Source organism: Hyperolius riggenbachi, chromosome 7, assembly GCF_040937935.1.
Source record: "Hyperolius riggenbachi isolate aHypRig1 chromosome 7, aHypRig1.pri, whole genome shotgun sequence".
In the NCBI taxonomy this organism is placed as follows: domain Eukaryota; kingdom Metazoa; phylum Chordata; class Amphibia; order Anura; family Hyperoliidae; genus Hyperolius; species Hyperolius riggenbachi.
Window position 1 is genome coordinate 272,728,583 of NC_090652.1, and position 23,573 is coordinate 272,752,155.

Sequence of the window (23,573 nt, forward strand, 5' to 3'; positions counted from 1 at the left end):
AGCAAGAAAAAAATGTTTACAAACTGACCATTAGTGCTTCAAAATCCATGTTTTGTTGAACATTTGCGCTCCCTTTCGGAAAAACTGCCATGGCATTTTTCTGGATTTATAAAGCATGAGCCAGTCTATCACAGAGCGGATAGGTGGGAGAAATACTGCAGTACCAGCCCATAGTATGAGGCCAATCAGAGCTGCCATGGTGTATCCCATTGTTTAATACAGAAATCAGCCGTTGCTGCACTGGGCCAAAAAAAGTGGTGGACCAATCACAATAAATGTAATCCTTGCTTTTTTTCACTTTGGAATTTACAGCTGAGGTCCACTTTAACACAATACTCCCTCTGAATCAATTCCATGTCTGAGATCAGAGGTTTCAGTGCAGTGGACAGGGTTTCTGGCTTGCCCAATCATTCTACTGAATGAGTTGTATCAGCCAAACTCATTGCGCTCCTCAATCAAGTGACCCCCACCACAGAGGTTACACTGATCAGTGCCTGTACCGCGGTATACAGCCTGCTATTGCCGTGCCTCGCTTCCCCTCTCACTAGACGTCAGCATGTCACCAGGCTCCTCCCCTACGCATTTCGTCATAAATGACTCATCAGGGGGCTGGGGAAGCGAGGCACGGCAATAGCAGGCTGTATACCGCGGTACAGGCGCTGCTGCTTGCTGTCATTCTGGATGCTGATCCTCAGAGTGTTTTTTTAGTCTATACTCTGTCTTTAAACAGATTTTTATTATAATAAACAACTTTTTTTTACTGGACAGTTGATCTGGACCTCTGTCAAGGGCTGACCAGACAGTGATAAAAGGAGTACTGTGAGTACTGATGAGCAGAAGTACCAGTGTCATGATGGTGAGTGCATACCCAGAGGGGGGTGTACAATTGTGACTTCCATTTAAAGGGCAGATTCTGGTGGAGTGCATAAATGTGGTGAAAGGGTCTCATTACCTAAGCAATATTGAGCACTAAGTGCAATTTTTAACTCTTTCCAGGGCTGATCAGTGTAACCTCTGTGGTGGGGGTCACTTGATTGAGGAGCGCAGTGAGTTTGGCTGATACTGTTATAACAAAGAGACGGTGACTTTGTGCGAACCCCTGGTGGTGATTCATTGTATCCATTTGGAGCGCAATCTCTTTTCCTTGGATATACTGAATGACTTGTGCTAAGTTAAAGATTCACCCTATAGCACTCCATTTTTCTATTCAAGAGGCAGCAGTGAAAGAACATGTCATGTTCAGGGCTCAAACTCACAGGCAGCCTTTTCTATGCACTAGTGTGATTTAAAAAAAGCTCTTGCTAATGCCAATGCAATGTTTTGGGGGATTTGTATAAAATCACATCACTCTAGTGGGATCATACCCATAGCATTACATTAGCAAGAGCTTTTCAAATCACAAAGTGCTCAGAAAAGTGCTCCTAGAGGGTTCCAGGCCTCAGTGTGTTTTTAAAGCATTTTCTAATTAATTCAAAAATGTCATGCTTAAAGGGTACCTGAGACGGGTAGTGGGGAAAAAAATACATACCTGGGGCTTCCTCCAGCCCCGTCCAGGCTAATCACTTCCTCGCTGTCCTCCTGTGCTTTCTGGATTTTCTGCAAATTGTCCCGTAAGCTCTCCAGTTGGGGCCAGTCTGCGCAGGCGCAGTCCAGCAGCGTGCACTCCCCCATCGTGGTCCCATGACCGGGAGTGTTCTCTGCCTGCGCAGTAGTACTGCACAGGACCGGGAGCATGACGGGGCACATGCCCAGCAGGGCCGCGCATGTGCAGTACGCCGCACAACAGAGGACTTACTGGGGAAAATTGCCAAAGATCCAGACAGCGCAGGAGGACGACCAGAGAGCGATTAGCTTGGAGGGGCTGGAGGAAGCCCCATGCATGTATATTTTTTTCCCCACTGCCTATCTCAGGTTCACTTTAATTTATTGGTTTAGGAGCATGTACATGTCAATACAAGCATTCTGTTCAGTGCCTGTAGTTCCAGTTTAAAATAAATTTAAATTTAGCATGCCATTTCTTGGGAGCGATGGTAACTGCTGGCTCCTGCGGGATCTGCGATTCACTGTGCCAAAGTAAGGAGGTTATTTGCAATTCATTTGGGTACAATCCTCAGTGAAGAATATCTGATGCAGCATCCCAGAATGTATTACCTCCCATTTATTGAAGTGTACTTGAGGAAATACAGATTAAAAGCATTTTCACGCCTTGGAAGTCAACGTTTCTCAGGCTTTCTTTTTTTTTTGCGCCTTTCTGTTTGTATCATGAGCTTAATTTTTATATTTGCTTTTCAAGTGTTTAATGTGTGGATTTAATATGTTTTTGCAAAATCTCAGGAATCGAATGCAGAGCATTTAAATCCCAAGTTTCCCCCCGTTGTGTTTCTGAAATTAATAAAGTTAGTTTGACTCTTAAATGTCACTTATTTGCTTTCTTATTTTCATAGTCAATTTCACTAAGCAGAAGGACTTGCTAATCCCGCATTTCACATAGACAGAAGGTCAAAGTTGGCCACTCAGTTTGCAAAAAATAAAATAAAAAAAAAATAAAAAAAATACTGTATCAGGGCCCTTTCCTCTCCAATTGAAAGAGGTATAAATTGTGGAATTAGTGTATTGATTGAAGGCTACAACTTCAAGCAATCGGTTTTTCTGGCTTGACAAGATTATTTTATCCTACTTTTCTTTTAGTGTTTTGCGTTCTATTTGAGCCATCCTTCAGCCAGCTGAAGTGACAGCTTGAATTTACTCAATAAAATCCACCACTTAGGTAACCTAGTGAGCCGAACAAAGGCCGAGAAACGATTTGTAGGGGATGGTGCCGTGCGTGTAAGCAAGCATGGCGCTCTATAAGAGAAAAATATTAAACTAAATTATGCTGTAATCAATAGATTTCTATGGAAACATGAGAAAAAGTTTGCAAAAAAAAAAATAATAATAAATAAGGAACTGAGAGGGACCATCAGAGGGTGAGGCCACGATTGTTTAAACTATTAAATGTTATTCGGAAATTGTATTTTCGCTTTGCGTGTTTTTGATTGCTTTAATTGGCACAAATTGGGAATCGAGTTGTATTTAATAGGGCTCCTGTCTGCACAACAGTAATTAAGTGGGACGCTGTTATTGCTAAAAGATCATGTGAAGTGCTCTTCCTGGAACTTAAAAGCGGTGGGACAGAATTTGTTTTTTGGTTTTCACAAACTGGTACACAGCATAGGTATGTTTCTTGAGTTAAAAAAACAATAAACAACAAAAACAATAAAAAAATGTAAAAATAGAGAAATACAGCAGGTTATGGCTGCTAATGCTCTTTTTGAAAGAAGGACTGTAAAACATAAATCTAGACAGGACCAGATTTAAATCTCAGGAGCCCGTAGGCACAGAAGTTGTTGCACTAGTAATTCCACTGAATCCACACTTCCCAACCAGAGCAGGATGATCAACCAGGCAACTTAGGCAGGTGCCTTGGGTCTAGTGGGTGTCAAGGGGCCCACCAGCCACTTTCTCTGACCTTTTTCTACTTCATCTTACTAAAAAGACCACAATGGGGCCCCAAATCTACTACCTTGCCTAGGGCCCCATTATATCTTAATCCATCTCTGATCCCATCACCAAGGCGTGTAATTGAATGTCTAGGTGACACTACATTGTTTAAGGACAACTAAAGCGAGAAGGATGGGGATTCTGCCATACGTATTTCCTTTTAAACAATACTAGTTGCCTGGCTTCCCTGCTAGTCTGTTTGGCTGTAGTAGTGTCTGAATAACACCAGAAACAAACAGCAGCTAATCTTCTCAGATCTGACAGTAATGTCAGGAACACCTAACCTGTCATCTTGTTCCACCTGACTTAAAGGACTTACGAGCCCAAATAGTAAAAAAAAGTTAAGTACCTTAATCATTTTTAAATGCACGGAGGACGCCGTCCGCGCCCTCCGTGCTGTTCCGCCGGGTCCCCGCAGTCTGATCGCCCCCCGTGCCGCTCCCGACCCCACGGACGGGGTCGGGCTCCCCTTCCTCTCCCAAGATGGCCGCCGGAGCCGGCCGCGGCTGCGCAGTCCGCATACGCGTTAGTGCGGCTGCGCAGCTCTAGGGCCTCCCCCCCGATCCACGCACAGTAGCGTGGATCGAGGGGGGAGGCCCTAGAGCTGCGCAGCCGCACTAACGCGTATGCGGACTGCGCAGCCGCGGCCGGCTCCGGTGGCCATCTTGGGAGAGGAAGGGGAGCCCGACCCCGTCCGTGGGGTCGGGAGCGGCACGGGGGGCGATCAGACTGCGGGGACCCGGCGGAACAGCACGGAGGGAGCGGACGGCGTCCTCCGTGCATTTAAAAATGATTAAGGTACTTAACTTTTTTTTACTATTTGGGCTCGTAAGTCCTTTAAGGGTGAAGGGTCAAAAAAATGGCTCCATGTTATAGTATCAAGTATAAGGCGAATGCAAACTCATGGCTAATGAAGTTTGGTAGGTTTACTCCATTTGTGGCTAATACTACAACTAGTGATGGATGAACATGTTTGGCAGTGAACAGTTACAGGTGAACAGTCGCTGTTTGTCGTTCGCGATTTCTGCAAAGTTTCTACAAGCTTTAGGCTAATTTCACACCAGGACGTTGCATTAGAGGGGGCGTTAAGGTCGCATAACGTCCCCCTAACTCAACGCCTGGTGGTGCTGGATCTGGACGTCAGAGTGAGCCGCGTTGTGCAGCTCACTCTGGCGTCAGTGATGCAGTGATGCGCACTCTTGTGCGCATGCGGCATCACGTGGTCCCGCCGGCCAATCGCCGCACAGAGCGGCTGCTCCAGGAAGTAAACACTGCAGGTCATAAAGTGCAGTGCATATTAATTAGCCATGTGCCTGGCCGCTCTCCGCACCTCCCCAACATTACTGAGCATGTGCAAGCAGTCTAACGCGGCTCAGCCACGTCCAAAGTACTGCATGCAGTACGTTGTCTTGTGACGCAGCGTTACAATGTAACGCAACGTCCGCACTGTGAACAGCCAATGATTTTTCATTACTGTGCGGTGGGCTGCGTTACAGGCTGCTCTAACGTGCGCCTGTAATGTCCCACTGTGAAACCAGCCTTAGTCTTCTTCCCCCTCCAAACCCTTTAGCTCAACTTTAGTCATGGTCAGAAAAAAAGTTAGTTCTCTTACTAATTGTAATAAGTTTTTTGGAGGGGTATTCCTAAATAAAAAAAACTTGAGCTAGACCAAGTCACGGTTGAGAGGAGCCTCTGCAAACGGGCACCAGCTCTGATGATGTATTTCCTGTTTGGCGGCCATCTTCATTGTTTACAAAAACAATTAATAAAACAGTGATTTAATCCCCAAGAAAGCAGCGGGGAACAGCAAAAATCACAGAGGGGGCTAAGAGAAGACAACAAACAGGCTGGAATGTTTATTCATGTAAGATTTTAACAGTACAGTTTCTCTTTAAGATTAAAGCTGATTCGCCACATTTCCACGGCAGAACAATGTATTTATCCCCTCAAAACCCCTGGGGCAAAATTCTCCATTTGCTTCCTAAATGGAGGCAGAGCTTTGTGCAGTAGCTCTGCCTCTGCTCGAGGCAATCTCCGCCGATCTCCACCTCTCCCCGCCCCTCTCAGTCTTTCACTGAAAGGAGCGGAGATCGGCAGAGATTGACTGGACTGGAGGCAGAGCTAAAGTACAAAGCTCTGCCTCACCCGGGAAGCAGAATCCACAACCTGGAAAGTCGTGGAATTTTGCCCCAGGATTTTGGGGGGATAAATACCTTGTTCTGCCGCGGTGTTGCAGCGAATCATCTTTGATCTTAAGGCTTAACATAAGTGGACAATAAAAAGAGCTAATTTATCTGGCTTCAGACTCTCTTTAAAGGATTGTGGTAGTAAAAGTACACAACATTTTTTCCTCACAGGTTTATATTAAGATACGCCTCTGGTCAGTAATGCAATGTATTGGCATACTAGCTTTTAAAAAGGAACTGTAACGAAGGTTAGAACCTCATCCAAATCAGTAGCTGATAATTCCTTTACCTCGAGAAATCTTTACCTTTTCTCAAACGGATCACCAGGGGCTCTGTATGGCTGAAATTGAGGTGAAACCCCTCCCACAGTGTGATGTCAGCACCTAGGTACTGACATCACACTGTGGGAGCCTTGATGCATTGTGGGAAATAACATCTGTTTCCAACTGCCAAAAAAAGCAGCATCTCCTTCCACAGACGTCTCCTGCCAGAAGTAAAGATGTCTTCATGTGATACATTTCAGAATGTAAATCTGGGAAAGGAAAGTTTTTACAATGGGCAAACACTGACTAAATCAGTTATAAATAATTATTGTAAAAATTAAGCACTTATTTTCTTTATGTTATTTTCACTGCATTTCCTCTTTATCTTCATTTTAAGATAGAGGCATGTCATTCCCATTGTGCACAGTAACAAAATCGCTGATTACTATCCATATACAGTATATGTGCTGTGCTGGACTACTGATCTGCAAAGGGTTGCTAAGGGACATTTTACAAGTGGAGAGGGGAGGAGGAACATTTTAACCACTTGCCGACCGCGCACTCATACCGCGCGTCGGCAAAGTGGCAGCTGCAAAGTGGACCAGTTCTGCGTCGCCGGCTGCAGTCTAATTAATCAGCAAGCGGCTGATTACTGTCAATTCACGGCGGGGGGCTCCGTGAATAGCCTGCGGGCCACCAATCGCGGCTCGCAGGCTAAATGTAAACACAAGCGGAAATAATCCGCTTTGTTTACATTTTTACAATGCTGCTAACAGTAGCAGCGTTGTACCAGATCAGCGATCCCCGGCCAATCAGCGGCCGGGGATCGCTGTCACATGACAGGCAGGAGCCTGTTAGAGGCTGCACAGGACAGATCCATTCCTGTGCAGCCTCGGATCTCCGGGGAAGGGAGGGAGGAGAGGGAGGGGTGAATTTCACCGCGGAGGGGGGCTTTGAGGTGCCCCCCCCCGCAACACCCAGGCAGGCAGGAGAGATCAGACCCCCCCAGCACATCATCCTCCTAGTGGGGAAAAAAGGGGGGCGATCTGGTCGCTCTGCCTGGTGTTTGATCTGTGCTGGGGGCTGTAGAGCCCACCCAGCACAGATCAGCTAAAACAGCACTGGTCCTTAAGGGGGGGTAAAGGGTGGGTCCTCAAGTGGTTAAAAGGAAAATTCTCAGAGAGGGATCAGCACAATAGGCATAGATTGTCAGTTTTCAATGGTCATTCTAGTGTGCACATTTATTAAAATTGGTGCAACATCATCATGCAAAAATAATGCACCATGGATAAGGGCCCCATGCGATGACATTTTACCAGCAGTTACTCTTAAGAACCCTCACACTTACTAGCATTTTCAATGGAAAAATATTTATTTCTGGGCTCCAATACTCTGTGTTTAAGGCTCTTTTTCTCACTGCAGGAAATCTAGGAATAGCTTGACATGCATAAATATCCAGAGACTTCTCTCAGAAGCTCAGTGTTGTGGAGAATCTTAAGAATAATAAGTCAAAAAATAAAATTTCCAATTTACAAGGGGTGAGAACTATTACTTTTGAGTGTCAACTTGGGAAGAGCAGCCCGGTGCATGGTAAGCGGAAATCTCTTTGAAGCTTGACGCAGAATGTATTGAGGTCATGTAGACCAATTTCTCAAAGGATCCAGCGAGCGTGTGTGACTGGACAATCTATCGAGTGAAGCATGTCAATCTTGTGGTGCATCTTGCCAGAAGAGGCTCGGATTGAAGAATTACCTACAAAGATGTTGCCTCAATCTGGAATGGAACCAACAACAAAGACTAGTCTACAAAGCCAAGAATCCAATTGTGTTTCCAATCTGGCTCTGAAGGCAACAAGACACTTCCTGTCTAAGCCATGATAAAACTGGAAATAAAAATAATAACAGTAGATATCAGTCATTTTAAAGGAGAACTCCAAAGAAAATGGGTATAGTTTTCTAGAAGGACATTTGAGATGTTTGAGAGGGCACCTCTATATAAGACTGTATTTTGTACAGTTGCCTAATCATTGCTCATAAGTAACTGAACGTCTTCTACCTGCAAAAGTTACCAGTTTTGAGTCATCCATAGAATGATAGCAGCATCCTTGGAAAAAGGTTGGTAACCAGTCAGTTGACTATAAGTCTATCTTACTCTGCATTCTCTCCATAGTCTTGTTCCAGAGCAGTTGCTTTCTGCTTTTCCTAGTCAACATGGGACACCAGTCACAAATGAATGTGTGGCCTCCTACATCTTAATACTGTACTGACAGTAAGGTTGTTGTGACCTCCACAATCACTGACTCGGGTTCCTCTACAGAACTCGCAACACTGGACAATTTTCCAGATTTGCTTTTTGGAAGTGCTGGCACTTCCTTGCAAGCAGTCTACTCTGGATTCCTTTGCCATCCAGCTTTCCCTGATACATGAAAGGGCGATAAAATATATGTGCGCCCTCAGCGCATGTCATTTCTTTTATTGTTTATACAAACAACGAAATGTGTATTGGGCCCCTGGCACAACTTTTTGCCTGCCTTTCATGAAATTCAAATAGGAAATATACTATAAAAACACCAAAACATAGACCAGTCCTTTTTTAAGAAAATAAAACACATCACCAAAAATGGACAAACGAGAGAAAAAAGAAATTGACAGGCAGCCAAGGTCAATCCACATACCATAATAATCCATAAGGTGGCAACTGTACAGTCTGTTTCAGGCTCCTGCAAGTCCTTTTTCAAGCCACAACAGGAACATGTAAATAGGGAGCAAAGGCAACACAGTTACACTATTCCCAGTCATCAGGGGATTTTTTCATAAGCAAAATGGTGTGGTGATCACCAAAACCTTTCCCTGAACCCATACAATATACTTTCTTGAATTAAGGCCAATGTTACAGCACATTATTGAATACAACCGTATTAATTAACATTATTTTTAAAGGCTCATCATTGCTTCATGTGTTTTAAAGGACAACAGTCAAATTTATTTTTTACTCTAACTACAGCAATAAATGGAGGAGAAAGTTTGGTAAAAGAATGTAGCACTGAAAGTGAAGAAAAAAAAGGTCCCTACCATGAAGTACCTGCAAAATGTTCCCTCATAAAAACACAGACGGTGTCAGTTGGCAGAAGAGTCCATTTCCAGAAGTAATGCCGTACTGTGTCTGTAGCTGAAACGAAATGCTGACCACCACTCCAGCGTGAGCCAAAGGCCAAACGACAATGGATCCCAGATTGTGTGAGGTACAAGAGACAACACACCACCTATGAATGAGTGTGCATGCTCGAGCAAAGTTACTGCTATGTAACGGAGAACAGCTAATGAGCAGTAACATCGCTCAAACATGCACACACATTCCCTTCTTGATAGATGAGGATAACCTCTCTTGCTTGTCATGAAATTTGGGTGCCGTGGTCACACAGCTTTTGGTTCACGCTGGAAGGGTGGCCAGTATTTGGTTTCAAAGACAGCATTATCTCTGGAAGAGGACTCTTCTACCATCTGATGCCGTCTGTGTTCTTATGAGACAACGTTTTACAGATACTGCATGTTGAAGGAGACCATTTTTTACTTTCACTGTCACATTCTTTTACCAAGCTTTCTCCTCCATTTATTACTGCAGTTCGAAAACAAACGTGAACTTAGATAGTTGTCCTTCAAATTAGAACACAACCCTGTGTACTTCACATTTCCTTACTGCTGAGTTCTGTATTTCTTATTATTGAGAATTAAATAATGCAGAGTAGCTACTGACTTGGGGCAGAGGAGGTGTAACCTTTTAAATTCAGTGATCCCACTAGAGGGACAAAAGAGAACTACAAGATTTTTTTTTTTTTTTTTAATAGGATGATTATGATGCAAGTGGGTTGTGGTTGCTGCTCTTTGTACCAAAAACATTAAGACAGGGCACATATTTGAGGTGTCTGAAATTGTACATTTTGACAAAATCGTATTTCACTGCATATACTTTGATTTATAATTGTCTTCAAAATGCTCTCTGTGTGCATAAAAAAAACATTTTTTTCCTGCAATGCTAAAGTGAATACTTAAATCAAATGCAACAAAGAAAAATCCAGAATTACGAGTAGCCACTAGGAATACATTGAAAGTGCGGCACTCTGCAAATAACACTTCATGGTACAAGAGATCATATGTAAACCACCCCCCAAAAAATCTCCTAATTTGGGATTGGCACCAGTCTAAAATTATTATTATTTTTTGCTTTTAGTTCAATTGATGCCAACTACCTTTTTTAGGGGGAAGAGGAAGTGGGGTCACTTGTGAAGAAGAAACAAATGATTTAGCCCAACTCTAAAATTGGTCTTGTGTCTAAAGTAAATGTTTAGGTTTATGGGAATTAACCTGTGTATCTTTTTTAATGTATTGGGGTGTAAAGATGAGGTCTCAGTTCTCATGGTTACAAGGCGTTAGCGCTAAAGAGGTGTAGGGAGTAAATAATTGCAGAGCAGAGGATTAGGAGAAAACTTCCAAGAAGAAAAATAAGAGCAGGGTTAGTGCTTTTATCATCCTAATCAATTATGTATGGTGGAATCATACACACTGAAGAGCTGGCTCGCCAATGAGGTTATTTGTGGAGCTGCCTCTCAGCAGGTCTCCTAAAGACTGAAGATCAAAAGGCTATGAAGGCAGCTAAACATCAGTTCACTGTTCCCAGCTATATTATTTCTCGATCATCTCACAGCTGACAATTGGCACATGGCATGACAAGTACTTCTCATCTCTTGATAGACTGTACATTTCTATTTACTTTTAATGGGCAATGGCCTTAGGTCTTCAAGATGCATGCTATAATGTGAACTGATAATTGAGCACCCATTATTTTCCAATACATTGAGCAAAGTCTCAAGGATCACCGTGGGAGGTAGCTGGGAAGCAAGTGCAAACCTACTGATGTGTCCATTTACTTTGCAATATATACTTTGCTACGTATGTAATTTGTGTTTACTGCTGTTAAAGAGACTTTTTTAACAGTTGCAAAGTATGTGTGTTTTTGTATCAAGTTGAATTTGCTAGAAGAAATATATAAAAAAAGGATAAAATAATGGTGCTCTTTACAGATGCAATCCCACAAATTACTCACAGGCAGAACCAATCTGATAAGATTGATGGAATCAATCTAATGAACGGATTGATTCTTTCCATTGAGTCTGAATCCCGGACACTGGAAGCATGCAAAATCTACATTAGATTTGATGCCCATTGAAAATCTTTTGAGCTGTTTCCACCTAATGCAGGAAGCCCCGTGCCTCGTGTCTGGAAAAAAAATGTTGATGCTTGCAACTTTTTGCAGACAACCAAGGCCGGATTTATACTTTTTGTGCCCCTAGGCCAAGTATGTTGTGGCTTCACTTTTATGTGCAGCAGTGCCCCTTCCATTCCATGTACAGCCCCCTCTTCTATGTGTATCATCCATGTACAGCAGCCCCTCCCATTCCATGTACAGCCCCCTCTTCCATGTGTATCATCCTTGTACAGCAGCCCCTCCCATTCCATGTACAGCCCCCTCTTCCATGTGTATCATCCTTGTACAGCAGCCCCTCCCATTCCATGTACAGCCCCCTCTTCCATGTGTATCATCCATGTACTGCAGCCCCTCCCATGCCATGTACAGCCCCCTCTTCCATGTGTATCATCCATGTACTGCAGCCCCTCCCATTCCATGTGCAGCCCCCTCTTCCATGTGTATCATCCCTGTACAGCAGCCCCTCCCATTCCATGTGCAGCCCCCTCTTCCATGTGTATCATCCATGTACTGTAACCCCTTCTATCATGAGCAGCTCCCGTGAGCAGCAGTTTCCATTTTGTCATGTGTTCCTCCCCATTTTCAACCTCCTCTTTCATATGTAGCACTCCTCTTTCATGTCCAGGTGCCCCATTTGGGCTGCAGCCGCCCAAGGCTTGGGCCTTTGTGGCCTCTCCAGAAATCCGTACCTGCTGACAACACAGCCATTTCTCCATAGTATAACATAGCCACTCCCCCACCATGCACACGTATTTTAGAGATGTATGCGTACACTGTCCAGGTTATTTCCTCAGTCCGCTACAATGTGAGAATTCACGTGCAAATTCACATAAAAATCACAAAAACGTGCACAAAAGTTCATACAAAAAAAAATTGCAAATGCAGAATCATGAATGCAAAAAAATGCATGCATAAAATGCTAGTACAAGTGAGAATGGCCCCTAAGTCATGTTACTACATCTAAAAATCTCAGAGGTACAAGGAGACTGGGAAAAGTAGTTTTAGACTTAGTCTGACCAAGTGCTATGTGCAGTTAACAGGTCCTCTTCTAGCTCCCATACTGTCGTCACAATGAACGCAAGGAACAAACAGTGCACTGTACTCAGCTTCACAGGCGATGCACTGTCCAATAAAGAAGTACAACGTCTATCCATTGTTCATAATCACTTTGTATTTAGGATACATATGGCTGAAAAGGCTTTTCACAGTGTTGACACTCCTCAAATAGACAAAGCTTATTTCAGCTTTTCCTAATAAATGTTCTTAAGATATTAACAGTGAAGACTGGCAGCCAGCCACAGGGGCATTCAGCTAAAATGCTGGCAAAATCTAGGAAATTGGCCACTGTTCCAGAGACAAATGTAAAACGTTGAAGCCAATGCATAAACATGTATACCAAATGAATTATTTCTACACAGCTACTAATTTTTAACACAATTTTCTGAAATGTCTTTTTATTTAGACTGCCCAAAAACAATGCAGTTACCCTAGGAGTCGCCCTGCTACAGCTAAACAACAACAGCATGAGCAAAATCCCTTTCTTAGCTGATTGGATGGAGTGAAGGAGCAGCGCAATGATGAGTCATCAGTCTGTTCCCCCTCCTGCAATCAAGCTCCAACTGTTAGAAAACCAGTGTTGCACAATGTTCCAGAGCATGAAAAAGCCTAGAGAGGGCCCAAATGCATGCAAACGGTATTCTGCAAACATTCGCTGTTTGCATTCATGGCGACCAGCGAACATTTGGCATGTTTGATTCGCCCGCCTATACATCATCATTGAGCTAAACTTTGACCCTCTCAGTCAGCAGACACATGGCAGCCAATTAGGTAGCACCTCTTCCTGGACCCCCGCCCCCCTATCAAAAAGCAGTTTCAGTGGCCATATTGGATTAATTCTCTGCTGGCTGCTGACTGTTAGTGAGAGCAGGAGAGCAGGGTCAGACTTGCTACAGATATGTAGGGAAAGCATTAGCTAGGCCTGTGTCCTTGTTCCTCACTAGCTGTACATCAGGGCATTGAGGGCTAGTATCCTGTATTTTTTTTTTTTTGCGTGTGACACTCCACAGCCCACTGAGACACAGAGCTGTGTGCACACCACTGCTGTTGCCTCATTAAGTTACAGGTACAGAACCACTCCAGTGCATCATTATTTCGCTGTATTCTGATAGTACTATTGCATTTCTCTGTGTGTGACTAGAGATGGCCGGAACCTTTGATTTTCGGCTCGCAAACCTTCGCCAAAGGTTCGATTTGCATGAACTTTTGTGAACTGCAATAGACTTCAATGGGGAGGCGAACTTTGAAAACTAGAAAAATTTACGCTGGCCACAAAAGTGATGGAAAATATGTTTCAAGGGGTCTAACACCTAGAGGGGGACATGGTGGAGTGGGATAGATGCCAAAAGTCCCGGGGGAAAATTTGGATTTGACACAAAGCAGCGTTTTAAGGGCAGAAAGCACATTGAATGCTAAATTGCAGGCCTAAAGTGCTTTAAAACATCTTACATGTGTGTACATCAATCAGGGAGTGTAATTAGAGAAGTGCTTCACACTGACACACTAAACTCACTGTGTAACGCACCACAAACAGCTGTTTGTGTAGTGACGGCCGTGCTGGCCTGGTGCGCACCATGACAACAGTGCAGGCCATGACGGTTTTCAAGCCCATATGGTCGCTGGGCTGTGGTAGCTTAATTATAGAACAACAGTGACTGTCCACCTGATCAAATTTGGTCTGTCCAGAATAAAGCAATGACCTTATTATCTTCGATGTGCCTACCCCAATACACTCATATAGCCGGCGGTCATTGCTTCATTGCGATACGCAAGCCCCTTCACCGCAGCAAGGTAATGATCACGAAGGGGAATTGCCACATGTACATGCCTTTTGTTTTGTTGTTACAGCTGCAGTGCAGCCAGAAAAAATAGGCAGGCATGTACACATACCAGAAATTCAGAATTCCACCTGGAGTCCTGGACCCTGTTGGTGGTGGCAGAGAAGGCAGTCAACCCACCTGTGGGCAGAGATGCTGTGTGGGGACTGACTTAGTCTTGGGGCAGGCAGTCTCACGGCATGCAGGCAGAGATGTTGTGTATGGGGACTGACTTAGTCTTCGGGCAGGCCTGAGCATGCTTTGCAGACCAGGCATCTGTGGTCAGATGGTCCCTTGACCCAACGCTGTGTGCCAGAAATGTCACCACTTGCCTTTCAACATCACGGTACAGTTTAGATATCGCCTTTTTTGAGAAACAATTGCGGCCTGGTATCTTCCACTGCAGTGTGTGGCTTTGCTTTTGTGTGCTGCTTTTGCTCAGGTGGTCATCCCATTGCAGTTTGTGCTTTGTAATAATGTGCCTTTGTAAGGTAGTTGTCCCTACGCGGGTCTTGGTCTTTCCATGGCTCAATTTTCGGTGGCAGAGAGTACAGATGGCATTGCTCTCATCTGAGGCAGACACACAAAAAAATGTCCACACCGCTGAGCCCTGGGGTGATGGCACTTTGGTGGTGGCGGCCGACTGAGTGTTAAGTGGGGTGCCAGAATCAGAGCAGGAGGAGGAAGAAATGTCAAGCTTCCGTGCGGAAGCTGAGAAAGATGAGGTGTTCTGTGTTAAATAGTCAACTACGTTCTGACAATATTGGGGGTTGATGGCACGTGCCTTCTTCTGAACACTGTATTTGGTCAAGGGCCACACGAAATCACGACAGCGTGACCTTGAACAGACCTGCCAGGTGGCCTCCCTCTGCCTTTTGTTTTGTCCATATTGGGGGGGGGGGATGAAGTGAAGGGTATGCACTGACTTGACTAATACAATGTGCAGTCACACAGGTGCAGTTAACAAGTATGCACGGAGTGGTATATCACACTGCGTGCACTCACGTAGGTAGGTGGGTGCACTGAACACAACAGGTAGGTATATGCAGTGATGAGGTCGGTGCACTGAACACAACAGTTAGGTATATGCAGTGATGGGTATTACAATGTGCACCTGTCACACACAGACAGGTACCGGACAGGCACAGTGACACTGTGTGCACTCACGTCGGTAGGTGGGTGCACTGTGTACAATAGATAGGTAGGTATATGCAGTGATGGGTATTACAATGTGCACCTGGCACACACACAGGTAGTCACTGAATGTGCTGGGCCTGGCAGTGGCACACACAGTAGGAATTACCAAGGCTGTCTATGCAACACAAGTGTCAGTGGGAGACACACACACACAAAAAAAATAGATCACAAAAACAAGATTAGCTCTCAAAAGAGCTGTTGTGAGGTGCTTTTTTAGCAATACGAATCAGCAAGGAGCAAGCTAAGAAGCCTACAAGAGCCTAACTAAGCTTTCCCTATGAGAGTCTGCAGCAGCTTTCCCTTCTCTAATTAATGCAGGTACACAAGTGAGTGAAAAGCCTGACGCTGCCTGCCTTTTATAATTGGGGAATGGCTCCAGGAGGGAGTGTAGCCTGATCGGCTACAATGTGCCTGCTGACTGTAATGGAGAAGGTCAAAGTTGACCCTCATCATGCACTATGAGGGCGAACCAAACTTCCGGAAAAGTTTGCGTTCGATTGGGAACGTGAACCACCGAAATTCGCCGGAAACCGTTCGGGCCATCTCTACGTGTGACACTCCACAGCCCACTGACACCCAGAGCTGTGCATGATGTGATTTCTGCCCTTAAGGGATTAAAACCTGACTTTGCAATTAATTCAATTAACTTTATCTCCTCCTGCATTTTCTCCTAGGTATAAGGGAGAAAAAGATAGAGATAAAAAGATTCTCCTGAGTTTTCTCCTAGGAGATCATTTTATTTTCATCTGTATTTAAATTAACTTTTCAGCATTTTGCAATTGAAAAAATACCCAAAGGTAGTTGAAAATATACTATCAAAATGATTTTGAGTATTTTCTTGCTTGCTGTTGGTTTAAAATGTTGTTGTGAAAATATCACCAAGGAGAAAACTCCCAAAAAAATAATTTCATAAGTAAGGGCCTATGGCTTTTTTCTGAGTTTTATCCTAGGAGATAATTTTTCATCTCCTGTTTAAATTAACTTTTCAGCACTTTGCAATTGAAAAAGAACCAAAAATGTACTACCAATATTATTTGGAGTATTTTCTTGCTTGCTGGAGGTTTAAAGGGCATTTATTTGACAAGTTGAGAAAATATCACTTAGGAGAAAAAGTTAATAGCATGTGGGCTAAAGTGTGAAACCATCCTTAAAGTTCTCACCTGATTTTTGAAGTAACATGATTTTAGTGGAGTTTAACCACTTCCCGACCGCCGTATATACAATTGGCGGCCGGGAAGTGGACCCCGCAAGGACCACCGTATAGACAAATGGCGGCGGTCCTTGTAGGGGCATGGGCGGAGCGATTGCGTCATCAGTGACGCGATCCTCCGCCTCCGCCTGGCGCCGCTCACCCGCCGCAACATCCCGCCGGCCATACGGAAGCGCCGGCGGGATGTTAACCCGACGATCGCCGCATACAAAGTGTATAATACACTTTGTAATGTTTACAAAGTGTATTATACAGGCTGCCTCCTGCCCTGGTGGTCCCAGTGTCCGAGGGACCACCAGGGCAGGCTGCAGCCACCCTAGTCTGCACCAAGCACACTGATTTCCACCCCCCCTGCCCCAGATCGCCCACAGCACCCATCAGACCCCCCCCTGCCCACCCCCCAGACCCCTGTTTGCACCCAATCACCCCCCTAATCACCCATCAATCACTCCCTGTCACTATCTGTCAACGCTATTTTTTTTATCCCCCCCCCCTGCCCCCTGCTCCCTCCTGATCACCCCCCCACCCCTCAGATTCTCCCCAGACCCCCCCAGACCCCCCCACCCCATGTACTGTATGCATCTATCCCCCCTGATCACCTGTCAATCACCTGTCAATCACCTGTCAATCACCTGTCAATCACCCCTGTCACTGCCACCCATCAATCAGCCCCTAACCTGCCCCTTGCGGGCAATCTGATCACCCACCCACACCAATAGATCGCCCGCAGATCCGACATCAGATCACCACCCAAGCGCAGCGTTTACATCTATTCTCTCCTCTAAACACCCACTAATTACCCATCAATCACCCATCAATCATCCCCTATCACCACCTGTCACTGTTACCCATCAGATCAGACCCTAATCTGCCCCTTGCGGGCACCCAATCACCCGCCTACACGCTCAGATTGCCCTCAGACCCCCCCTTATCAATTCGCCAGGGCATTATTTACATCTGTCCTTCCCTGTAATAACCCACTGATCACCTGTCAATCACCCATCAATCACCCCCTGTCACTGCCACCCATCAATCACCCCCTGTCACTGCCACCCATCAATCAGCCCCTAACCTGCCCCTTGCGGGCAATCTGATCACCCACCCACACCAATAGATCGCCCGTAGATCCGACGTCCGATCACCTCCCAAGTGCAGTGTTTACATCTGTTCTTTACCCTAAACACCCACTAATTACCCATCAATCACCCCCTGTCACTGCTACCCATTAGATTAGACCCCTATCTGCCCCTAGGGCACTCAATCACCCGCCCACACCCTCAGATGCCCTCTGACCCCAGCCCTGATCACCTCGCCAGTGCATTGCTTGCATCTATTCCCCCCTCTAATCACACCTTGAGACACCCATCAATCACCTCCTGTCACCCCCTAGCACACCTACCCATCAGATCAGGCCCTAATTTGCCCCGTGTGGGCTCCTGATCACTCGGCCAAACCCTCAGATCCCCCTCAGACCCCCTTCCGATCACCTCCCCAGTGCATTGATTGCATCTATTTTCCCCTCTAACCACCCCCTGAGACACCCATCAATCACCTCCTGTCACCCCCCTAGCACTCCTATCCATCAGATCAGGCCCAATACAACCTGTCATCTAAAAGGCCACCCTGCTTATGACCGGTTCCACAAAATTCGCCCCCTCATAGACCACCTGTCATCAAAATTTGCAGATGCTTATACCCCTGAACAGTCATTTTGAGACATTTGGTTTCCAGACTACTCACGGTTTTGGGAGCGTAAAATGCCAGGGCGGTATAGGAACCACACAAGTGACCCCATTTTAGAAAAAAAGACACCCCAAGGTATTCTGTTAGGTGTATGACGAGTTCATAGAAGATTTTATTTTTTGTCAAAAGTTAGCGGAAATTGATTTTTATTGTTTTTTTTTCACAAAGGGTCATTTTTCACTAACTTGTGACAAAAAATTAAATCTTCTATGAACTCGCAATACACCTAACGGAATACCTTGGGGTGTCTTCTTTCTAAAATGGGGTCACTTGTGGGGTTCCTATACTGCCCTGGCATTTTAGGGGCCCTAAACCGCGAGGAGTAGTCTAGAAAACAAATGCCTCAAAATGACCTGTGAATAGGACGTTGGGCCCCTTAGCGCACCTAGGCTGCAAAAAAGTGTCACACATGTGGTACCGCCGTACTCAGGAAAAGTTTTATAATGTGTTTTGGGGTGTATTTTTACACATACCCATGCTGGGTGGGAGAAATACCGCTGTAAATGGACAATTGTGTGTAAAAAAATCAAAAGATTGTCATTTACAGAGGTATTTCTCCCACCCAGCATGGGTATGTGTAAAAATACACCCCAAAACACGTTGTACTACTTCTCCCGAGTATGGCGATACCACAGGATTTCACAGGTCATTTTGAGAAATTTCGTTTCAAGACTACTCCTCACGGTTTAGGGCCCCTAAAATGCCAGGGCAGTATAGGAACCCCACAAATGACCCCATTTTATAAAGAAGACACCCCAAGGTATTCCGTTAGTAGTATGGTGAGTTCATAGAAGATTTTATTTTTTGTCACAAGTTAGCGGAAATTGATTTTAATTGTGTTTTTTCACAAAGTGTCATTTTCCGCTAACTTTTGACAAAAAATAAAATCTTCTATGAGCAATGAGCACCTTTAGGCTTTACAGGGGTGCTTACAATTTAGCACCCACCAAAATGTCAGGACAGTAAACACACCCCACAAATGACCCCATTTTGGAAAGTAGACCCTTCAAGGTATTCAGAGAGGGACATGGTGAGTCCGTGGCAGATTTCATTTTTTTTTTGTCGCAAGTTAGAAGAAATGGAAACTTTTTTTTTTTTTTCTCACAAAGTGTCATTTTCCGCTTACTTGTGACAAAAAATAATATCTTCTATGAACTCACTATGCCTCTCAGTGAATACTTTGGGATGTCTTCTTTCCAAAATGGGGTCATTTGGGGGGTATTTATACTATCCTGGAATTCTAGCCCCTCATGAAACATGACAGGGGGTCAGAAAAGTCATAGATGCTTGAAAATGAGAAAATTCACTTTTTGCACCATAGTTTGTAAACGCTATAACTTTTACCCAAACCAATGAATATACACTGAATGGGTTTTTTTTATCAAAAACATGTTTGTCCACATTTTTCGCGCTGCATGTATACCGAAATTTTACTTTATTTGAAAAATGTCAGCACAGAAAGTAAAAAAAATCATTTTTTTGCCAAAATTCATGTCTTTTTTGATGAATATAATAAAAAGTAAAAATCGCAGGAGCAATCAAATAGCACCAAAAGAAAGCTTTATTAGTGACAAGAAAAGGAGCCAAAATTCATTTAGGTGGTAGGTTGTATGAGCGAGCAATAAACCGTGAAAGCTGCAGTGGTCTGAATGGAAAAAAAGTGGCCGATCCTTAAGGGGTAGAAAGCCCTAGGTCCTCAAGTGGTTAACCTCCTTGGCGGTAATCCTGAACTGAGTTTGGGCTAAGGATTTCTCAGGCCCTGGTTGGCCGATTTGCATAATTTTTTTGTTACACGCAGCTACCACTTTGCTAGCTGCGTGTACTACCCGATTGCCGCCGCTCCGCGCCGATTCGCCACTACCCGCCGCGTCGCCCCCCCAGACCCCTTGCGCAGCCTGGCCAATCACCGCCAGGCTACGCTAAGGGGTGGATCGGAACACCCCCAGACGCCATGACGTGGATGACGTCGATGACGTCATCCCGATCGTCGCCATGGCGACACAGGAAGCCAAGCAGGAAATACCGTTTTGAACGGGATTTCCTGTTTGCTCTGATCGCCGGAGGCATTTGGAAGGGGTGGGGCTAGGCTAGCTACATGATTTAAAAAAAAAATGTAATAAAAAGTGCTGCACCGCCCCCCCCCCCCCCCCCGGCAATTTTATTGTAAAACAAGGGGGTTAATGAATTGAAGACTCTGGTGTATCAACTGGCCTGTCTGGGGTTCCGATTTTAATTGGTTTATATTGCAGTATCTGATGGCTCCTCATAGAGTATGTTCACACAGAGGGTTGCTGAGAAACTGAACCTCTCATCTTCAGTTTGATTTATCCCACCTGACAGGACATCCAGATCTTTGCAGTACCTGACAAGTTTATATCTGTGTCTATATAGTTGGGGCTGGTTCACCCTACAAGTGCTTTTGTGCACTTTTCTACAAGCCAGTGATTTTAAAGGCTATGTGTAATTTTTTTAAAATTGCATTGCTCAAGTGAGAAAACTCATAGCATTACATTAGCAAATCACTTTTCAAATCACTGGTGCTGCCCTTAATGAAGGGGTGTCAAACTACGGACCAAGGGCCACGGTCCTCACACATTTTTGGCACAGCTCGGATTAATTGATGTAACTGAATTAGGAAAGGTGTTGTTCATCAAGTAGGACACCTATCTCTATCTCTAAGTCCATCCTAAACACTGGCATAAATATGGGCTTTGAGAACTGGAGCTTGACACTGGTGCTTTAATGGCAGTTAGAAATCTTGTCAGGTGGAAGACACCACGTAAAGGGAGAGGGAGATCCCTGACCTCATCAGTAGCCTTACTGACAGATGAGACGTTGTCCGATATTGAGTGGCATTTCTGACCATTTTCTTTATAAGTGTATTGAGCTCTTTGTTCTGCTGCTATAATATGAATGGTCAATCAAAGAAGCATGTAAAAACAACCGGCAGTAACAAACAAACAAACAAACACAGAACACTTATATCGCGCTTTTCTCCTTGCGGACTCAAAGCGACAGAGCTGCAGCCACTAGGACGCGCTCTATAGGCAGTAGCAGTGTGAGGGAGACTGGCCCAAGGTCTCCTACTGAATAGGTGCTGGCTTACTGAACTGGCAGAGCCTAGATTCAAACCCAGCTCGCCTGTGCCAGAGGCAGAGCCCTTAACCATTACTCCATTCAGCCACATATTTTGCAGTACGAGAGTTATGCTACATACACACTTGAGATAAAAGTCTTTGGAAAAGGCAAGATCACAGACCAATTTTACCCTCTTCCATGTAGTATGAGAGCCATACCTACACAGTCTATTCTATGGAGCTGAACTCCCCATCAGATAAAATCTTTGCAAGATGCTGCTGCACACAAAGATGCTGTACACATGCAACAGATCAGTATCTGCAAAAGATATGTTCCTGCAAAAGATCCATTCCTGCAAAATGCATTCATGGTCTATGATATCTGCAGATCATCATACACACCTTGTTTAACAGACACCTTGTTTAAAGCCTCTGACTATCGGTCAGAGGCTTTAAGACAGTTGGGTGATGCGGATGTGTATCGACCCCTACTCCGAGATCCCACCTCAGATTTTCTTGCTGATCTTCGGGGGCTGTTTGAATTGGGACAAACTATGGGTGTTATTACTAAAAGTATGTCGGAATTTTTATGTCCCCTTCATCCAATTGTTCCGGTTTTCCACCATCTCCCGAAGATACACAAGCCTGGCGCTCCCCCGCGGGTTCGCCCAATTGTGGCTGGCATTGGCTCCGTGGGTGAGCGCCTTGGGGAGTGGGTCGACTCACATCTGCAACCCCTTGTCCTGAGGTTACCAGGTTATCTACAGGATACTCGACATGTCTTGTCCAGTTTTACAGATTTTGTTTGGGAGGAGCAGTATCATTGGGTGACCCTAGATGTCGCCTCTTTGTACTCCTCCATCCCGCACAACCTTGCCCTTAAAGCTCTGAATTTCAGCCTTGAGACATATTCCACCTTCGAAACTTCTTTGCAGTCTTTCCTTGGGGGGGGGGGGGGGGGCTGTGGAGTACCTCCTCACTCACAATTATTTTATGTTTGACTCGGGGTTCTACCTCCAGAGATGCAGAGCTTCCATGGGGGCTAAGTTTTCCCCCTCCCTGGCTAACCTCTACATGGGATGGTGGGAGGAGCTCCGCATCTTTGGGGATGAGAACCCCTTTGCCTCCCATATTATTTGGTATGGCAGATTTATAGACGACTTGCTTATGGTTTGGGGTGGTCCTCCCGGCCTCCTTGATGATTTTCGGACATTTATAAACAGCAATTAACTGAATTTGAGTTTTACGATCAATCATCACGACTCACACATTGATTATTTAGATATGACTCTGACTGGAGACACTTTGCTCCATCGAGTCTCCACTAGGACCTTTCGTAAGCCCACAGTGGGCAATTCCATACTTCTTGCTAGTTCTTGTCATCCAAGACACACTATCAATGCAATTCCCACAGGGGAGTTTATTCGGGCAGCCCGTAACTGTTCCAGTCCTGTCGAATTGGAACAGGAATGTGCTTTGTTGAGAACAGATCGAAACAAAGAGGCTATACTAAGAAACAGTTAGCTTGGGGACGTTCTAAAGCTACAGGGAGATCACGCAGTGAACTATTAACAATTAGGAACCGGTGTGGTGATCGGCATGACAGGGTGACCTTTGTCACGGAATTCAGCCTTGAATTTAATAAAATCACCAACATAGTGAAAAAATATCTTCCAGTGTTGAATTCGGATTTTAAATTTAGAGCCATTTTGAAACAGGGCTGTCGCTTTTCTGCCAGACGGGCACGTACTTTGGGGTCTATTCTCTCCCCTAGTTACATTCAATCCACCCTCTCGCCACAGTGGGATCGTACCCGTGTGGTTTCTCAACGTGTAACTACTGCCACTGCCACAAAAATGGCTCCTTCATCTCCTCCTTTGCGACTGGAAAAAATCTCCCTATTAAACAGTATGTGAATTGTGACACGAGGTGCGTTATCTATGTGATTTCTTGCACCTCTTGTTGCTTACAATATGTGGGGTGTACCACTCGCAATTTGAGGGCTCGCATTGCGGAGCATTACTGTGGCACTAACTTGAAAACTTTTAAAAAATCGTCAGTTTCCAAACACTTTGAGAGCGTCCACGGGCGTAATCTCTCTTCCTTTACTTTTCAAGGGGTGGAACGTATTGTTAGTCCCAAAAGAGGTGGGGACACTCATAAATTACTTTTGAGGCGAGAAGCCTATTGGATTCATACTATGGATACCCGCACACCAAAGG

At 44.8% G+C, this 23,573-nt stretch overlaps 1 long non-coding RNA gene across 1 annotated transcript in view; it reads left to right on the plus strand.

Moving 5' to 3' along the window:
- LOC137525846 (uncharacterized) overlaps nucleotides 1-7,895 on the plus strand; it is a 30,635-nt gene extending 22,740 nt beyond the window's left edge. Inside the window, exon 2 of the long non-coding RNA XR_011023028.1 lies at nucleotides 7,412-7,895. This is a non-coding gene — a long non-coding RNA (uncharacterized lncRNA). The remainder of the gene's footprint in view (nucleotides 1-7,411) is intronic.
- The last annotated feature ends 15,678 nt before the right edge of the window (nucleotides 7,896-23,573 follow it).